Source organism: Haliotis asinina, chromosome 3 (assembly GCF_037392515.1).
Source record: "Haliotis asinina isolate JCU_RB_2024 chromosome 3, JCU_Hal_asi_v2, whole genome shotgun sequence".
Classification (NCBI taxonomy): Eukaryota; Metazoa; Mollusca; class Gastropoda; order Lepetellida; family Haliotidae; genus Haliotis; species Haliotis asinina.
Genome location: NC_090282.1, coordinates 76,374,916 through 76,396,873, shown reverse-complemented (window position 1 = coordinate 76,396,873; position 21,958 = coordinate 76,374,916). Strand labels below are relative to the sequence as shown.

Here is a 21,958-nt window from a genome sequence, read left to right as displayed (position 1 = left end):
GTTCAAGGATGACACGGGTACGGTAGGACCCTCATGAGCACTCCACTGGTATGGTATACGTGCAATATACAACATGACATAAACATGTAGTGACGTCAATTGCAGTACCTATCAGTAACTCTGGATTAGCGCACATGGCATGCCCTCATTTCAACTCAAAGTACGCATATTACACATACCACTGCACTCACAGCCTGTACCTGTGCACAGGCATATTACAAAAAATCTTATTTTAAGACTTTCCATTTTAATAATCACCATGCATTTCTGGTTGACTGAAACCAATTTCACTCAATTTCACAACAAGTAGGAAGTATAGCTGGCCCTGTCATATATCATAAATCAGTGCAAATACATAATGCAACAGTGTTGGTGGTTATACAGTACACAACCCCCAATTATATTGTTTCCCTTGAAGCCCAATCCCTCTATCCTTAATGTGGTATAATTGGTACATAGTTATATGCACCTGTGCTATGGAGAGATGAAGTAGTCGGGAACATCACTCAGTTCATATGCTGACATCATGTATAGGTAATAGGCACGCTTAGTATGGTAAATTCATTTGTATAACATTGTATGTTTGTGTATGTGGTATATACACTGGTACATGGCTGCAATGTCAGTGTTGTGGGTTAGAAATACAGGCAAATATCAACATGTTGGGTTATGTCTGTCGTATGCACTGGATGGCATGTTCTTTTGTATGCTTATCAGGTCTATAGCTATTGATACTTCATTGATACTGATATTGATTTTGTATTATTGACATTGTGACCTGAATACTTGTATATAGGCTGACAATGTCATTGTGATGAAACCTGTTTCAATACTTCATCAAATCAATCGACATGTCTAACATCATAAGTTTAACTGTATTCCAGACAAGTTAATTCACATATATCTGGTTTTGTTTTATTAAGCATCTTAATTCTTCTTAACAGTTTTTTACATATGCAAGATGTCTCAGCCATATAAGGTATACAAGCTCCCAATACTCCTTGCTAATTCACAATGAATCAAGACCCTGCATAAGCCCATCAGTGTTCCAACATGTGTATCAATTTCCAGACAGTTCAGTTTATGTGTTTTACACAATGATAGACATATGGATGATAACAATAGCACAGACGTGACAAATGACATGCTAACAAAGGTAAGGTGAGATAAGGTGATTTTTTAACCACCATAGCTATTTATACATACAACTTTAGATACATCATGACAAATATTCAAAACATATTGTTTATTTAAAATTCTAACAAATCTTTAAAAAAGATACAAGATTCACGCCATAGAAATTTTTAGATGACAGATTGCAAGATCACATGACTAATGATCCAGATTAATGTGTGTTTAATCTAGTCAATGAATTTCGACCAAAGGTTACAAACTGTTACCATAGATGCTGTTATCAGTGACTACATCTTCCAGCCTCCATCCCAGTCAATCTTTAATGCTTTTCCGCAGGTATGCATTTAGCACCTGAGTGGTATATATAACCTATATATCTTTATCTAGAGTTTTACCAATCACCTCCACAAAGCTACATTCCCCCGATGGTCGTATCAGTTGATGTATCAATGCAATGGCCTTTCTAATACTGAAGATAACAACGGAACCTGCCCTGAAGCAGGTACCCCACCTCCAGGGGCTGCGTCACATCTATTATTCACTGTTAATTCTATCAATGCTTTATCTATATCCATCTGACTGACTGAGAGACTGCTTCGACACATGTTGGTGTCTGTTACAGGTGCAGAAAGGAAGATTAGGGATCTATCAGGTGCTTGAAAGGGGATAGGGATCTAAGGAAATCCTTAAAAGGGGTACTGCTCCTTCGGGAGCTTCATCTGGCTACTTCAGACAGTGGTGGTAGATAACTAGTTGTGTTGGTTGGATGGTCTCTCGAGTCCATCACATAAGGTTACATCATGGAGAGACCCATGATGAGTGATACCGTATGTAAAACATTTCTGTTCATCCACAACAATGACTGAAGAGGTCCATCTCATGAGATCATTTTATCATTCAATCACAGGCTCTTGACCGGAGAGACTGACAATTGTTTGGATGAGTACCAAAATACCCAATACATTTCACAGGAGTATGTCAAGTGAAATCTTTCCAAGTCTTAATATACTACTCAGAAGAACACATGATTTTTATATATTACTACAGGAAGCCAGTGATAGCTATTGTAATATTAAGAATCAGGTTTTTAAAACTTCTTTTTGTAGTATATATGGCAGTGTTTTTTGTATATTATTTTTGCATACCAACAGCAATGATCTTAGAGTACAAGATGTCTTTCTGCTTACTGACAGATAGCATGTGAAGTACATTATTGGGATATCTGTATGTCTGATTGACAGCTTTGACTCTAAGTGTATTGGGAAACAGTTCTTTAAAGTCCCAGCAATGTTTGTCATAATCTGACACCCTTTTCACAAAAAGTATAAAAAACATTTTCCGACGAACAATTATACTCTGAGTTATTATTATCAATATCAGCAGAAATGTACTTAACACATTGTACCTATGTGGGGAATCAAACCTGGGTCTTCAGCGTGATGAACAAACACTTAACCGCCAAGCTACCCCCACCGCCCCCTGTGAAAAGATGTTAGGAACATTTTTAATAATTCCCCTGAATTACAGAATTCTGATCAAATAGTTAATTCCAAATCTGTTTCATAAAGTTATCCAATGTCTTTTATGGCGGGTTATATTTTAAGATGAACAATATGTCAAGAAGGATTTCCACTTCGGAAACAGAAACATATCACTCTGACAGTAAACTGTGATATTTTTAAACTACATGTGACACAATGCCTGCCACATCCTTCTTTCAAAAGATTTCATTGCTATTTGCCTTCTTTTTTAACTTTCAATTTCCTCAAAAGACTGGATTTGAAATGGGCATGAGGAACATGGAGTATGTCACGAAATGAAAGTAACAAGGTTTCTGTTTATCATGCAACATTTTCAGACGAGTGTATAGAGAGATCACTCAAGGGGAATAATTATTCTTTAACAAACCTACAGGAACTATGTTTCATGTGTAATCAGAATCATTACATGTATGATCCTGTGTTTGGAATATATTCTTTTATGAGTATACAATAACCTTTATAAAAAAAGCTACCAAAAGGTTAAAAAAAAAAAAAAAAATTCTTTTTTTCTTTTTTTCTCATCAAATAAGTTTTTAACTAATGAATAAACCATACCACAGCTTAATCTTCAGATCTTAGCTGACTTTGTAAATATCACTGTGTAAAATGTCGTTTTGACATACGTCGCAATGATCATCTGGATCCTGTGTGCAGTTTTTAAATATGGTAATCCCCAAGATTTTCGAGAGCCCAGGAAGGGAAAAGGTCTAGTGGATATTTGTAACATTGAAACCCAGTCTTGATATAGATTTGTTGACGTATATCCTTCTACACAAACAAGATTTGATTATTTTTAGTCCCATGACATCCTGTATGAAAAAAGAAAAAAACCATAAAATTACAAAGAATATGATATTTAAAAGCAAAAATGAACATTATGCAGTTTTTATTTTCTATCTCGCAGACCCTTGAAAAGATCTTCAAAGTGTTTAGAATGATAGGGCCAGTCTCGATTGCTACAGCTGTGAACTTAAGTGGAGTCCTTGGCTCCACTAGGAAGTACTAGTATACTGACCAGAAAAAAAAAATGCAGCTCTGTTTTTTTGTCAAATTTTTAATAATAATACAAACACAAATGCTTACTTTTATGAGATTCGATTTTTTTGTTATGGCAAAATTGTGTTTCTTTTGTTGTTCAGTATATTTAGTACATATTCTTTAAAACTGAAAGTGTATTTCTACATTTCTTTTAGTCTACATTTTTCAATTTGTCTTTGATAGACATTAAGACATACTAATGGTACCTCAGTACAGATGCACTTAGCTGACTTGGGGAATAACATGGAAGCATTCCGAGTTATCACCCATAGCAGTATTGAGTGTGCGAAAAATATTTGATGTGTTTTTTAATTACTGAAATGCTCCTGTCTATTAAAGCATTTTCATGATCTACATATATTTGGTACAATAATTTCAACTGTGTAGCATATTAATTTCAAAACTGGTTATATTACTTGGAGAATGATTTTGAGACAGAGTACTTGAGAGTGTTGTTGTCTACCTGTCAGAGTCTGAAATTCCTCGTGAGAACAGGTAGCCAGAGCCCTGAACTTTCTGTAGGTGATGCATACAGTTTGTGTGGTTACAGTGTCTTATAGAGCTGTATGTCATTTTGACATTGGTCATTGCTCATACTGTCGACCACATGTTTATCTGGTTCTGACTTGGTTAATGACAGACCTCTGTAGAACAAGTGGTGTACTTCTCACAGTTTCTCATTACCTTATTTTATGGTGCATAAAATATTCATATGCTGCATTAACCAATAGAACATACTTGTCAACTTTGTAATGCAAATTTACATAATTAAATTTTAGAAGGAAAATTATTAATTATTTATTAAACACAAAAATCATAAACATGCAATGTCTTACACACACCATATTGAAAATTGAGGATATCTTAACACCATCTAGGATACTACTTTAAACTAATCAAAATTCATGCAATTATAAAATTTCAAATAACCTGTAAATTGAATAGAAAGTACAACCTCAAAGAAAGTCATTTCCTTGCAATCCTGTGTTGCCTGGCATAAACCATGCATAATCATCCAGGAACGTGATGTATAGTTGGTATGACTTGTCAATCATGTATATGTACATAGGTAACACTCTCACCTGGGCAGGTGAGTCATGCTCTTATCTTTCCAAGCTCTGGGCCAATCTACATGTCTCCAACTGGAGCCCCAGTGTGGTCGAAGCCTACGAATTCTACTCTCTATAGTAAACATTAATGCTGATTAAAAGACATGCAGCTTGAATTAATGGAGAGCTAAGCAGGGACAGGGTAGTAGAGAAGGTGCACGATTTCGATTTCAGGTCGGGCATGTTTACTGATGGCTGGTTGGTCAGGGGGGTATGAGACAAGGTAGGGGGGAGGAGAGGTAGGGGGAGGGTAGCGTTGTTGACCTGGCCTACTGGTCACACATCAGAGTAAATGATGGCCATGTGTTGCTATGCAAGTAAAAATGAATATACCTGAGCAGCTGGTGTTGTAATGTAGTAAATAATGAGTAGATATAATAGGATATCTACTGTCAGATAAATGGAAAATTACAGGTAAGTTAAAATTGGATTTACCTAATATGAACATCGGAACACCTGAGAAAGTAACTGACAGGTGATATCATGCAGTTGGAAGTGCATTACATATGCACTTTGTATATCTTAGCACACCTGTCAGCTTGGAAGCTCATTACCTGCAGATATTCTCCACAGGTGAGAACAGGCGAGCAAGCTTCTCAGGTAGCTTTTTCTAGCTTTGACCTATAAAACATGTCAGTACTTTAGTAAACTTCTAATTAAACAAATTAAACTAAAAAATCAAGTAATTACAAAGTAATGCAAATATAAATCTGCACATACCTTGATTATTATGAAATAATTAAATCCAGGAAAGCATTGCAGGACTGTGTACAGAAGTCTGGGATGACAGTGTAGTAATAGTGGTAGTAAACTTCCAGCCAATCAGAAGACACGAGCCTTTGTCATCGTAGCCTTTGATTGGTTTCTTGGTGAGTAAACAAATTTGGCGGCTTCAGTGTTTGGCAAGCTGCCCCAAACCTGTAGCCAGGCCCCGACTTGCCATTAAACACACAAACACGGGGAGACAGGGGGGATCCAGTATACCTTACAGCACATCACCTGCGCTAACTGTTCAGACTTGCCCCTGTCTTGAAGCGTCGTTTACTATTCACAGCTTTAATGCTGAATATGTTTATGAAGTAATACAATCTGAATACATTTTATCTTGATGAAATATGCATTAAAATATGAATAGTGAATTCACTTGGTAAAATATTTTGAATGCTAATATTTTTGTAATTTTCAGCCTAATGGAAACTGCATACATTACCATTAAAGACTACCTCCAATACTGTGCTAATGACCCTAGTTACAAACCTGCAAATACAAAGTTAAATTCACTGAACTATAAATAACATGAAATTCTATAGAGATTTTACTGTAATACATCACACTAGGTGAGTGAGTGAGGGAGTTTGATGTTATGCAGCTTTCAGAAATTTTCCAACAATATCATGGCAGGGGACACCAGAAATGGGCTTCACACACAACAGCCAGAGCTTCAGCATGACAATGGACATTTTAACCACTAGGCTACCCCACATCATACTGCTTTTAATGAACACATGTAAATCTACTAAGCGGCATAAGCATTGACATTTCATTATCAACCATTTTGGCAGAATGACATGATTTTTTCATAACTTCAGTTGATTTGATTCATATGGAAACATATTAGAACCTATCATATTGTAACGCTGTACAGTGGTAGCTGTCAAAACCAGCATCTGTCTTATCTGGCAAGTTGTCAACACCAGCATAAAACTCAGTCCCCTCCCTGTGGCTTGTACATTTATCATCAGTTCTACAATCCAACATGTTGTCTAAACTGGATTATTTCTTCAGTCCTGATGAGTGCCAGTTTAGACAGCTTCCACTGTACTATATCACAGATGTATGCACGGTACAGTGCCAGGATCCAGGACAACATGGTGTTACAACACCGGGTGGATATAGTTTAAACTACTGTTAGACATAGGAAATATAGGTATTTGTATATGATATATTTGCTTTTTCTCTAGGGTAATCTACACAGGTGTAACGCATCACCTAACGAGATGAAAGTAAGTTCTATGTAGATGTAAGCATCACCTAGAGATGAAAGTAGGTATCACCTACGCAGATAAACAGTTTGTAAATTTGTACCATAATAAACTTCTCTATACATTCAAACAAAACAAGATCAAATGACAAACATTCCAACAATAGTACATGCAAGCGACAAAATCGTTCCCAAATCCCATTAGCATTAAAATTTACCTCTAAGAAAATCTAGCTAAAGCCCATTAAGTGCTGGTGTACTTAATGAATAAATGGAGCATATTTGACTTGTTTATCCCCCAATTTCATTAACCAAATAACTTCCTACTAGCCCCCGTAGCCTTTAAGTAACTTATTAAAGACAACATAGCACTGAGTGTAATGCTAAGCCAGTTGGGTGAAAAAAGCATTGCCAATGATCCAATTGTATGCTATCAGATTTGGCCCAGTTTCAGAGGGCTGTTTTGTAAGTATGGCCACTCAACCATTACGACTACCTTGTACGAAACAAGATTGGCTGCTTGCCAAGTGTAGTCACGCATAAAGTGAAGACACTCGAGAAAAGAACCAATAAACATGTGTGACATTGTCACTACACCCAGCCAGGCTATTAGATCTGTTCTATCAGTATGAGGAATGATACAAGGAACCTTTACTAAAGCATTTTGTATACTACATACTATATAGGACAGCACAGCCTGGATCTTTGTATGTATGGTGTTACCTTCATACACATATCTGACATTTCTCATACAAGACATATATAGAATTTGATCAACAATGTAATTTTATGAGGAAACATAAAAGAATGGTTGTGTTATGAAAACATTTCAATATGTATTTTACTTGTGTAACATATCTGATTACGCCTGGCAAAGCATTGTAATTCTACAAAAACAGAATCAAATGATTCAACATGCTTTTGAACCGTTTTGTTCTCGTTTAAGTATTTCCATGGCAACCAGAAGAGCTTGTGACATTGTTTTGAACAGTTTTGGAATTAAAAGTGGAAATGCTCCTTGAAATACAGCCTGCCTTGTTTTGTACTCAGCATCTGATAAGAAGAGAAGATAGCAAGTAAAGGATCAAAGGAGATGTTAATGAGTCACAGTGAGCTGTTGGATTGCCTTCAATAAAAGATAATCATTGATAATCAAAGAGCTGGCTGGTTTTATACACAAGAATTGACCACTACTTAAAAGCATGTTACATACATGATGTAAACCTTGTCATCTCCTACTAGGATTAATGGTAGAGACCACTTCAATATTTATTGCTGCTGCTGAATGTGGGGAGAGCAGCAGGAACACCCGTTGTCAAGACTAATGATCCTTCCTAATGGGTTAACTGTACCTCATGGATAATGACACATGGATACAGATTCTCAGTACCATTCATATTTCAAGATTTCATTTTCTGTATTTCAGCAATTTTGCACTTCTGTTCTTAATAAGCAATATTGAATTTCTGTTTTTCATTAACTTTGCACTTGTGTTTTTCATCAGCAACTTTGCACACTGGTTTTCCAACTTTCACTTCAGTATTTCAGGTGTGGTAGAGCAGCCTTGTGGTTAAAGCATTCATTTGTCACCTGGGTTTGAATCCCCAAATTGGTACAGTGTGTGAAGCCCATTTCTGGTGTCTTCTGATGTGATATAACTGGAATATGGCTAAAAGTGGTGAAAACCAAACTCACTCAACCATTCATTTCAGTATCTTTGCAATCTTGCACTTTTGTTTCTCAGCAACTGTGCACTTCAGTAACACTGCACTTCAGCAACTGTGCACTTCAGCAACACTGCACTTTAGCAACTGTGCACTTCAGCAACACTGCACTTCAGCAACTGTGCACTTCAGCAACACTGCACTTCAGCAACTGTGCACTTCAGCAACACTGCACTTCAGTAGCTTCAAATTTCAACAACTTTGAACTTTGGTATTTCAACAACTTTGCAAAGCTGCATCTCAGGAATAACGAAGTCTCTCTCATATCTAACTTTCGAACTTTTACCTCGCATACACATCAGTCAGTGACAAATTAAATTACCTGATATCTTTTTCGTCTTTTACAGAATCTATTCAGCTTTAAACTAATGACATCAACTGACAACTTAAATGATTCATTCTAGGATGTCACAGCATAACTTGCCTTTTGTCGACTCACAATGTAAATGCCATGCTGCATGACACTGTAACACGACGAGCTCCATAGTCTCATGTCTTTATGTAATGGAGTTGGCAGGCAGGCGTATGCTTGTCATGATCCTTCCTCCTCATGAGTTAGAGACTCAAGTTTTAACGAGATGATTGCTCTCAATCCATACTATTACAGTGTGACTTGGAATTCATGAGATTGTGAGGTCTGTAAGGAAAAGCACTTAAAGTTTGGGTCATGGTTTGACTATGGTGAGTGAGTGAGTGAGTGAGTGAGTGAGTGAGTGCTTTTTGCAATATAAATCCAATACACAGCAGGGCTTCATCAGAAACGCTCCTTTCATGTTGGGTATAGAACCTTGGTCTTCAATATGGCCAGTCAACTGATTTATGTTAAATGCTTTACTTGGGTAGAGTTGGTCCACAAGATATCCAACATTTACCATGAAAATGGCCCAATACCCATAGAAGACATGCAAGCCGTCTGGCAGTCAGAGTGAGTGAGTAACTTTTGTCTTCAGCTGCTTTCAGGAATAGTCCAGCAACAGTCCAGCAATAGTCCAGCAATATCATGGTGGGGACAGCAGAAACTGGCTTCTTACATTGTACCCAAGGGGGAAATTAAATCCGGGTCATCAGTGTGACATGCAAATTCTTTAACCAACAGGCTACCCCTATACTGCTCAAGAGAGATCAACACTGCACCAACAAAAACCAAAGACCTAAAAATCATTTAGATGACACCAGTTGTTTCCAAAAATGATGAACATCATCATGATTCCTTCATGTCACAGATTCACAATGCTGCAACTCTCAAAACATACCACATGACCAATCACTCAGGATGACAACAAATACAGTCCACCGACCTAATCAATTCAGAATGCAGCAACTTGATACAAATAACAATTAGCTTTAATGGCAATTTCATGACACTTTGATCCAGTAATGCACCTTCGAGCTGGAGGCACTTACTACCTTTAAGTGATAGCAAATGCCCACAACAAGATCCTCTCGCATGTAAGAAGATGCCCACATGAATTATAGACCATGCCCAGGGAATAACTGGAGTAACAGTTAATTACTTGATTGATTACGTGAGAAGTTATGTCGCATTGAGTGGATGACCGAAACATGCCAAGAGGTCATATTAACCTTCAAGATGTCATTCTACACAATTTCTGCTAGGGAAATATTTCATCTGGTGTAATGATTGAATGAAATGAATCAATAAGCTGTCATAGGAGAGGCTCTGGAATATATTAAAGTGATGTACTAGTATATCAATTTGGCAGATATAATGGACACTCTAACCTTTGGGAGCAACCATTAATATTAAGGGGATCTGGTTGGGGAGAAACTGTTTGGAATTTCTGTTCGACACAGGACATTTATTTTCAGACTAAGGAAAACGATTTGTGTCTCTTAAAGGAAGTGCAAAAAGATATATTTTCACAACACATTGTTTTTCTACTGGAAGAGTCACAAGAGGAAAATCTAAAGGCTCCTCAGGCCTGATGAAACTTTACTTGAAACAATGGAAATATAAAAACTCAGGGAACGTTTACAAGTATTCGAAGAAGGAACATATTATTCCAATTAGTATGTTGCGTCTTGCTTGCAGGCCTCAACAACTGGAAACTTATACATATAACCTTAACATATATCTACACCAATTAACTATTAATGAAGCATACTCCATCTATTCCTAGTAGCATGGGCTTTAGGTAGATATGTAGGAACAATATTTCAAAATTATGGAAGACAAGAGTCTATCCAGACTGTCATTCATTATATACTATGTGTGGTGCCAAATCTATCTCACCATCATCAATAACACTAAGCCTATCACCGGAACAAAGATAGATTTCTGGGGCTTGGGGAATTACTGTTATCTTGTGGCCAGCTGCTGATTTATGTTTTAATTATCTCTGCTCATTATTTTCCTAACGAATACCACTGTTTGTGCCAGTGGAATGGTAGACAAAATGGAATGAGATACATAATACTGATCATTTTTGCCTTGCGCAACTTCACCACCATTGTTGTCAGCAACATCACCATTATCAGTGTCATCATCACCACCTTCGGCATCCCAATCACAACAATCAGCAGCAGCAAAGATACATCACAACAATCAGCAGCAGCAAAGACACATCACAACAATCAGCAGCAGCAAAGACACATCACAACAATCAGCAGCAGCAGCAGCAAAGACACATCACAACAATCAGCAGCAGCAGCAAAGACACATCACAACAATCATCATCAGCAGCAAAGACACATCACAATCAGCAGCAGCAAAGACACATCACAACAATCAGCAGCAGCAGCAGCAAAGACACATCACAACAAGCAGCAGCAGCAGCAAAGACACATCACAACAATCAGCAGCAGCAGCAGCAAAGACACATCACAACAATCATCATCAGCAGCAGCAAAGACACATCACAACAATCAGCAGCAGCAGCAGCAAAGACACATCACAACAATAAGCAGCAGCAGCAGCAAAGACACATCACAACAATCAGCAGCAGCAGCAGCAAAGATACATCACAACAATCATCATCAGCAGCAAAGATACATCACAACAATCAGCAGCAGCAAAGACACATCACAACAATCAGCAGCAGCAAAGACACATCACAACAATCAGCAGCAGCAGCAGCAAAGACACATCACAACAATCAGCAGCAGCAGCAAAGACACATCACAACAATCATCAGCAGCAGCAAAGACACATCACAACAATCAGCAGCAGCAAAGACACATCACAACAATCAGCAGCAGCAGCAGCAAAGACACATCACAACAATCAGCAGCAGCAGCAAAGACACATCACAACAATCAGCAGCAGCAGCAGCAAAGACACATCACAACAAGCAGCAGCAGCAGCAAAGATACATCACAACAATCAGCAGCAGCAGCAGCAAAGACACATCACAACAATCAGCAGCAGCAGCAGCAAAGATACATCACAACAATCAGCAGCAGCAGCAAAGACACATCACAACAATCAGCAGCAGCAGCAGCAAAGATACATCACAACAATCATCAGCAGCAGCAAAGACACATCACAACAATCAGCAGCAGCAGCAGCAGCAAAGATACATCACAACAATCAGCAGCAGCAGCAAAGACACATCACAACAATCAGCAGCAACAGCAAAGATACATCACAACAATCAGCAGCAGCAGCAGCAAAGATACATCACAACAATCAGCAGCAGCAGCAAAGATACATCACAACAATCAGCAGCAGCAGCAGCAAAGATACATCACAACAATCAGCAGCAGCAAAGACACATCACAACAATCAGCAGCAGCAAAGACACATCACAACAATCAGCAGTAGCAGCAGCAAAGATACATCACAACAATCAGCAGCAGCAGCAGCAAAGACACATCACAACAATCAGCAGCAGCAGCAGCAAAGACACATCACAACAATCAGCAGCAGCAAAGACACATCACAACAATCAGCAGCAGCAAAGACACATCACAACAATCAGCAGCAACAGCAAAGATACATCACAACAATCAGCAGCAGCAGCAAAGATACATCACAACAATCAGCAGCAGCAAAGACACATCACAACAATCAGCAGCAGCAGCAGCAAAGATACATCACAACAATCAGCAGCAGCAGCAGCAAAGACACATCACAACAATCAGCAGCAGCAGCAGCAAAGACACATCACAACAATCAGCAGCAGCAAAGACACATCACAACAATCAGCAGCAGCAAAGACACATCACAACAATCAGCAGCAACAGCAAAGATACATCACAACAATCAGCAGCAGCAGCAGCAAAGACACATCACAACAATCAGCAGCAGCAGCAGCAAAGACACATCACAACAATCAGCAGCAGCAAAGACACATCACAACAATCAGCAGCAGCAGCAAAGACACATCACAACAATCAGCAGCAACAGCAAAGATACATCACAACAATCAGCAGCAGCAGCAGCAAAGACACATCACAACAATCAGCAGCAGCAACAGCAAAGATACATCACAACAATCAGCAGCAGCAAAGACACATCACAACAATCAGCAGCAGCAAAGACACATCACAACAATCAGCAGCAGCAAAGACACATCACAACAATCAGCAGCAACAGCAAAGATACATCACAACAATCATCAGCAGCAAAGACACATCACAACAATCAGCAGCAGCAGCAAAGATACATCACAACAATCATCAGCAGCAAAGATACATCACAACAATCAGCAGCAGCAGCAAAGATACATCACAACAATCAGCAGCAGCAGCAGCAAAGACACATCACAACAAGCAGCAGCAGCAAAGACACATCACAACAATCAGCAGCAGCAGCAAAGATACATCACAACAATCAGCAGCAGCAGCAGCAAAGACACATCACAACAATCAGCAGCAGCAACAGCAAAGATACATCACAACAATCAGCAGCAGCAAAGACACATCACAACAATCAGCAGCAGCAAAGACACATCACAACAATCAGCAGCAGCAAAGACACATCACAACAATCAGCAGCAACAGCAAAGATACATCACAACAATCATCAGCAGCAAAGACACATCACAACAATCAGCAGCAGCAGCAAAGATACATCACAACAATCATCAGCAGCAAAGATACATCACAACAATCAGCAGCAGCAGCAAAGATACATCACAACAATCAGCAGCAGCAAAGACACATCACAACAATCAGCAGCAGCAAAGACACATCACAACAATCAGCAGCAGCAGCAGCAAAGATACATCACAACAATCATCATCAGCAGCAGCAAAGACACATCACAACAATCAGCAGCAGCAGCAAAGACACATCACAACAATCAGCAGCAGCAGCAGCAAAGATACATCACAACAATCAGCAGCAGCAGCAGCAAAGACACATCACAACAATCAGCAGCAGCAAAGACACATCACAACAATCATCATCAGCAGCAGCAAAGACACATCACAACAAGCAGCAGCAGCAGCAGCAAAGATACATCACAACAATCAGCAGCAGCAACAGCAAAGATACATCACAACAATCATCATCAGCAGCAGCAAAGATACATCACAACAATCAGCAGCAGCAAAGACACATCACAACAATCAGCAGCAGCAAAGACACATCACAACAATCATCATCAGCAGCAGCAGCAGCAAAGATACATCACAACAATCAGCAGCAGCAGCAGCAAAGATACATCACAACAATCAGCAGCAGCAGCAGCAAAGACACATCACAACAATCAGCAGCAGCAGCAGCAAAGACATCACAACAATCATCATCAGCAGCAGCAAAGACACATCACAACAAGCAGCAGCAGCAGCAGCAAAGATACATCACAACAATCAGCAGCAGCAACAGCAAAGATACATCACAACAATCAGCAGCAGCAGCAGCAAAGACACATCACAACAATCAGCAGCAGCAAAGACACATCACAACAATCAGCAGCAGCAAAGACACATCACAACAATCATCATCAGCAGCAGCAAAGATACATCACAACAATCAGCAGCAGCAGCAGCAAAGATACATCACAACAATCAGCAGCAGCAGCAGCAAAGACACATCACAACAATCAGCAGCAGCAAAGACACATCACAACAATCAGCAGCAGCAAAGACACATCACAACAATCATCATCAGCAGCAGCAAAGATACATCACAACAATCAGCAGCAGCAAAGACACATCACAACAATCAGCAGCAGCAGCAGCAAAGACACATCACAACAATCAGCAGCAGCAAAGACACATCACAACAATCAGCAGCAGCAGCAGCAAAGATACATCACAACAATCAGCAGCAGCAGCAGCAAAGACACATCACAACAATCAGCAGCAGCAAAGACACATCACAACAATCAGCAGCAGCAGCAGCAAAGACACATCACAACAATCAGCAGCAGCAAAGACACATCACAACAATCAGCAGCAGCAGCAGCAAAGACACATCACAACAATCAGCAGCAGCAAAGACACATCACAACAATCAGCAGCAGCAGCAGCAAAGACACATCACAACAATCAGCAGCAGCAGCAAAGATACATCACAACAATCAGCAGCAGCAGCAAAGACACATCACAACAATCAGCAGCAGCAGCAGCAAAGATACATCACAACAATCAGCAGCAGCAGCAAAGACACATCACAACAATCAGCAGCAGCAACAGCAAAGATACATCACAACAATCAGCAGCAGCAAAGACACATCACAACAATCAGCAGCAGCAAAGACACATCACAACAATCAGCAGCAGCAAAGACACATCACAACAATCAGCAGCAACAGCAAAGATACATCACAACAATCATCAGCAGCAAAGACACATCACAACAATCAGCAGCAGCAGCAAAGATACATCACAACAATCATCAGCAGCAAAGATACATCACAACAATCAGCAGCAGCAGCAAAGATACATCACAACAATCAGCAGCAGCAGCAGCAAAGACACATCACAACAAGCAGCAGCAGCAAAGACACATCACAACAATCAGCAGCAGCAGCAAAGATACATCACAACAATCAGCAGCAGCAGCAGCAAAGACACATCACAACAATCAGCAGCAGCAACAGCAAAGATACATCACAACAATCAGCAGCAGCAAAGACACATCACAACAATCAGCAGCAGCAAAGACACATCACAACAATCAGCAGCAGCAAAGACACATCACAACAATCAGCAGCAACAGCAAAGATACATCACAACAATCATCAGCAGCAAAGACACATCACAACAATCAGCAGCAGCAGCAAAGATACATCACAACAATCAGCAGCAGCAGCAAAGATACATCACAACAATCAGCAGCAGCAAAGATACATCACAACAATCAGCAGCAGCAGCAGCAAAGACACATCACAACAATCAGCAGCAGCAAAGATACATCACAACAATCAGCAGCAGCAGCAAAGACACATCACAACAATCAGCAGCAGCAGCAGCAAAGACACATCACAACAATCAGCAGCAGCAGCAGCAAAGACACATCACAACAATCAGCAGCAGCAAAGACACATCACAACAATCATCAGCAGTGAAATCATCACCATTGCAGTATAACCTTCTTACCACCAATATGACAATCATAACAATCATCATCATCACTTTCATTAACAGAATCATCACCACCACATTCACCACTATCAAGTCAATCATCACCACCAGTATCAAGACAATCATCACCACCGCTACCAAGTCAATCATCATGGGTTCCGCCAAGACAATCATAATCATCATCACCACTTTCATTAACAGAATCATCATCACCACAATCATCATCACCACTATCAAGTCAATCATCACCACCAGTATCAAAACAACCATCACCAGGACCATCAAGACAATCATAATCATCATCATCACCACTATCAAGACAATCATCACCACCACTGTGAAGACAATCATCATCCTCAGTATCATCATCACCACTACCATAATTTCCAGAACCATCATCCCCTCCACAACCACCACATGATCATCGTGTAATTATTATACGTAATTAAATATCTAGTTAAGCATATCAAATCACCTTCACAAAAATAACATCACCACTGCTATCATAACATTAGGCTGGATAATAATGATGTCCTTATTATTATCTCAATCATCATCAGCCTTAGTTGTATAATGACACCATAATCTTCCCACCAGTAATCATCTTCACTAAGATCAAGAAGAAAGCCCAGACCAGTGTGATGTATTCTAGCAGCTGCAACACCCAGTTCCCCAGACCGAGCTGCTTGTTGTGTATTGTGTTACCAGTGCTCCATGTACCCCCCCTTGTCATGTCTAGACCAAACATCATCAACTGTATCAGGCAGACAATAAATGGGACCTCTAAGACATTGATACATGCTTCTTCTTCACTGACCCCAACTCTGAAACATGTCCATTACCCTTACACCCTTAGGGTGGTTGAGACTACTATTTCATCAATACAAGTAACACAAGGTCAGTAAAACATATATCTCACCTAAATCTATACTTCATATGTACAAGCAATATACAAGAGGACCTTGTGAACCCTTCATACATGAACTCTGACAGCCTACTAACTAAAGGCCCTAAACCTTTCAGTCTACTGAATATAGGCTTTAAATCTTATTACCTACCACTGAATATTAGTCCTAACTTTGGCTACTATTGAATATAGCCTTACTTTCTGAACATAGTCTTTACTTCCTATTGGATGGAGGTCCTACACCTTTTTTCCTATAGAACAAAGGCCCTATGTTTTACTGCCTATGTAACACATGTCCTACTTCTTACTGCCTATGTAACACATGTCCTACTTCTTACTGCCTATGTAACAAAGGTCCTACATCTGCCTATGTAACAAAGGTTCTACATAAAATAAAAGCCATCAAACTTACAGCCTACTGAATATATATCCTAATTCTTAACGCCTAAAGAATAAGGCCTTAAACAACAGCCTAATAAAATCCCTCATACGTATAGCATCCTAACTGAAAACCCTAAATCCCATGGCCTACTGTCCACTGATATGCTGCACAGGTTACTGATGCTTGTCAAGAACAAACAATCTATTCCACAGTCACCAGTATTTCTTCGCTGCAGGCATAAACCATGATATTAACAAAATGTTATTTCTTTCCACATAAGGGTTGTATTGGTATATGTATGGATAAACAATGGAGGAAAAAAGATAGAAAATGCAGACATGCACAGTGTATGGTCTCAGAATGAACTACAGATTTACCTGAACAGGTATTGTTTTATTGTTTACGGACCTTTTTACACAAGAGTAGCGATGTTGTGGTGTGTATATGAAACGAATCACATGATTACTGATTCACCATGAAAGTCCATTCTGTGCTCTAAATGCACTCTTGAGTTTTTCCAGTATTCCTATGTTGTAAAAATAAGGAGAAAATATTCCTAATGTTCAAACATAATCTGGAGCCCTGGTAAATGATACAGTGTTAAACTGTGTTCTTTAAAACACACATCTCCTGAGATATATATGCATATATATATCTAGATACATTAATGTTATCCCATGGATGCTATCCCAGCCTGTTGCAGATGTGGCAGATAAGCTATGGTTAGGGATACAATATGATCAATGATCCTTGTGCATGATGCTGTCACAGTCATCTCCTGCGGGAGACACTGATGCCAGTTCCAATGGCAAAGCTAACAGTGTTGAATGAAATAAATATAGTAAAACATATGAACACACACAAATCCTGCTTTGACAAATAAAACTATTGCATGAGAAGCTGACTTCCAGTTTAGCAGCAAGAATGATAGTCTAAACACTGAAGTACTTCCAGTTCAAATGGCCTGTCTGGAGTATTAAAACATACATTGATTCAGTTCCTCTGTGCGTGACTGCTGGGAAACAACAGTATTCATTTCTTAAAGGCAACACAGGAGACAGCATGACAAGACTACCTTCAGCCTCAGCCTAATCTGAAGAACACCATGTAAGTCCAGAACATCAATGGTAAAAATGAGGGTCATCTAAAGAACACCATATATGACCAGAACATACAAACCTCAAGCCAAGGAACACCATGTAAGTCCAGAACATCAATGGTAAAAATGAGGGTCATCTAAAGAACACCATATATGACCAGAACATACAAACCTCAAGCCAAGGAACACCATGTAAGTCCAGAACATCAATGGTAAAAATGAGGGTCATCTAAAGAACACCATATATGACCAGAACATAAAAAACTCAAGCCAAGGAACATCATGTAAGTCCAGAACATAAATATGCAAATTAACTGACTCTCACATAAAGAGACCCATATATGGCCAGAACCTCAATCCTCAAATTGTCTCTTCTGAAAAACACCATATATGGCTAAAACATCATACACATCCTGCAACCCATCTCCCTATCAAGGAAATACATACCAATACTGCATTATAATTTTATACAGCACAGTTGCGATAAGGATTTAGTAACTGAAAATGAATTTGTTTTTTAAATGATATGATTAATGTCTGTTTGTAATCAACGTTTTCCACAATACACCTTTCTCTTTCAAATGTTACAGAACATTAGAGACATAAAATAACTATATTAACTTCGAAAACTAAGATGAAAATCAATGGCAAGCATTAATGTTTCCACGCATATCAACAATTTAACTAAACTGATTTTAAAAACATATGGTGATAAACATATTTTTTCCTGACAGTTTCCTAGAAACCAAGCTACAGACACAGAATTGGGTAGCCTTAAACAGGAATGACAGATAAGTTTTAGAAATATGGAAGACTCTGAAGGCCTTTAAGATATTTTCTGAAGTGTATCATAAAACTTTCTCCCTTGTTTTTCTAAACACACATTTTTTAATTTGTTGAGGTATGTAACTTCTTAAATTTGACTGCATGACAAACATGAGTAGGGAAACTGACATCTTCCTTGTCAAACAGGAAAAGAGAAGTTTTCAAGTAGTTGTGGTTTAACAGGCATTTAAAATCTCCCATACTCCTGGGTGTATGTCGCTTCAAAGTAGGGAAATGCTGGGAAGAATTGTCACCACACTTGTTAACAGCCATGAAAATAGTTTTAAGTTCTCAGCAACAACACCTTTTCTCAAAGGATTGAGCTCTGGCCCAAACAGAGGGGAAATGTGGAAATGTTTTTATATCTGTATCCAGTTAGGCCTCTATCTGATGAAGCAGTTTGTCCACATTCTAAAACTCACAAACGGTCATTTGCTGTATTATTTTGTCTGGAGTGCGCAGAAAGGAGTCAACACAATACCTGCGAAAACTGCACTGCAGCTAACACCGACATTTTAAACCCTATCTCAGTGCCATCTAATGACCTTTACTTCTAACATATACTCTAGTAATACAATATGAGTAGGTATGAAAAGTATTACCAAAGGTTTCATCGCATTAAGTTATTTTTTAACAATTCTCACAACATGCTTCTTGAGGAGAGTCTTCATCAGACTGAAAAATATCATACACTTTGTCCTCTGAGATATTCAGAATGGGTTGGCAGTATCCCAGTCTAGTCTTCTGTGTATCATGGTCTAGAATGGGTCTACATAAGCCCGTTCCCTATCTTCTGTGGGATTGAACCTAAATCCCATATGTGTGTCTTACAGTATTTGGGACTGAGAGAGTCTCCTTCAAACAGTACAGCATGGATTTCAGTAGAGGGGCCCCACTGCCAAGTACTTGATTCAAACACAACCCTTACGTACCTTCTAGATTTGATGCCATAAGAGTAAAAGTATGTAAATTCTATTATACCAACGGATTTTCATTAGAAACAATCTTATATGGAATGTCTTCCATCAACACACAAACTAAATTTGATATCTAATAAGAGTACATCAGTTTAGAATTGAAACTAAATGTTTAACGCAAATAGTAACCATCTAAGACTCAATACCATACTACTATACTACTACCAGCTGTAAATGCCATAAATGTATACAGTCATCATGATCCCAATCTTCTGACTACATGTCATAACATATATTTTTATTAGATATCACTTTCTCTCGTCAAGATACTGTTTCATATATCTATCTATACTGTAGTCATCTTCACATTAGTACTCTCTGGCCAATCCAGTTCATGAAAATATCTGTGTTTTTTTATCATGAAATAATATACTGAACAGCAAAAGAAATGCAACTTTTGGGTGGGTCAATCTTTTAAACAGAAGACATGAACATGAATGCCTAGTTTTATTTTGCTGGTCAGTATCTGCTTAACCCAAGCACAACCTACAATAACTGCCATGAGTGGACACAGAGGAAAGTCTGCTCACTACACCCCACTGTCAGCAGGCAGACCATATTTCAGAGCAAGTACCTTCCTAACTGTGAGTCATAATTTGTTAGTCTTTACTTCTTCATGTTAAACAGTCAGCACTTGATATCTCTTTGCTTAGAATAAATATCTATACAAATGACTTACAAAAAAAATATGTCAGTCGCACCATAAAAGCCTTAAAGGTCAATGTTCTGAAGAGTAAACAAATCACAGGGAATCAAATATATATTGAAGTCGATGTTTCATAATTCCTATGGATTAACCAAGAGAAATTTCAATAAGACACTTCTAAATTCAACAGAACTGACGAGTCAAAACAATGTCTACATGATTGTGTAACAGTTATCAGGAAACAAGTACATAGGGAAATATTGAGCAAACTTTCAACACAGCATTTTCAGGAAATTGACAGCTACCTTCCATGTGGTCATCTGTCAATATAAAAGTGTGTCAGTTGGTCAGCTGAGCTCCATCGCTGACTCAACCAGGAAGTGGATAAAAAGCCCTCGCAACATGAAAGGTGGATCGAACAAGCTGCATAGTTGTACATCACAAGAAAGGAAATGGTTTGCGCTGTTCCCCTACCTGGCCAATACTAGGGTGTCAACGCTGACTGCATGTGGAACTTGGCAGACACCGGCGACGTTCAAAAGTCACTTCACTTCCGTGATCTCCCCGGAAGAGGGAAAGCATTTTGTCAACAAACATTCCATCTTTTTCTCTCACACGTTAATGTCAACAAATACGCAGCTTATTACGAAACCTTCAATAAATATTGTTTATTGCATATAGTTTTTTTTTCTTTTTTGTCTGCGATATGCACAAAGTGAAATGGGGCAAATATAATCTCAGGTGTGTTGTCTCATTTGCGGTGGGATTACAAGGGGATTTGATAAATACTTTGATCTCTTGTAAATAAATACACCATAGCTTTAGCGAAACATTTTTCAATTTGCACCTCCATATTTGCACACAAAATGAACACAAACAGTGATATTTTTCTGTAAAATATGAAACACAAAAATCTGAACTTTTCTTCAAAGGCAACCTTGAAAGTAAAAGGATGTCATAGGAAGCTAATACACGGACTTGGTGTTTTTGCAACTAGAAAAGAATTGAAAACACACTAATACTGTGAAGTGTTTCAAAGTAAAAGCCTTGAAATATATAAAAATTTATTAAGTCCATGCGAATCCTCAGTATCATTTTT

The 21,958-nt window shown here is 38.8% G+C and overlaps 1 protein-coding gene across 1 annotated transcript in view; it reads right to left on the bottom strand.

Moving 5' to 3' along the window:
- LOC137278472 (semaphorin-1A-like) overlaps window positions 1–5,617 on the bottom strand; it is a 42,796-nt gene extending 37,179 nt beyond the window's left edge. The window contains exon 1 of the mRNA XM_067810816.1: window positions 5,543–5,617. The gene's annotated coding sequence lies outside the window, so the exon portion shown is untranslated. The remainder of the gene's footprint in view (window positions 1–5,542) is intronic.
- Between the last annotated feature and the right edge of the window lie 16,341 nt (window positions 5,618–21,958).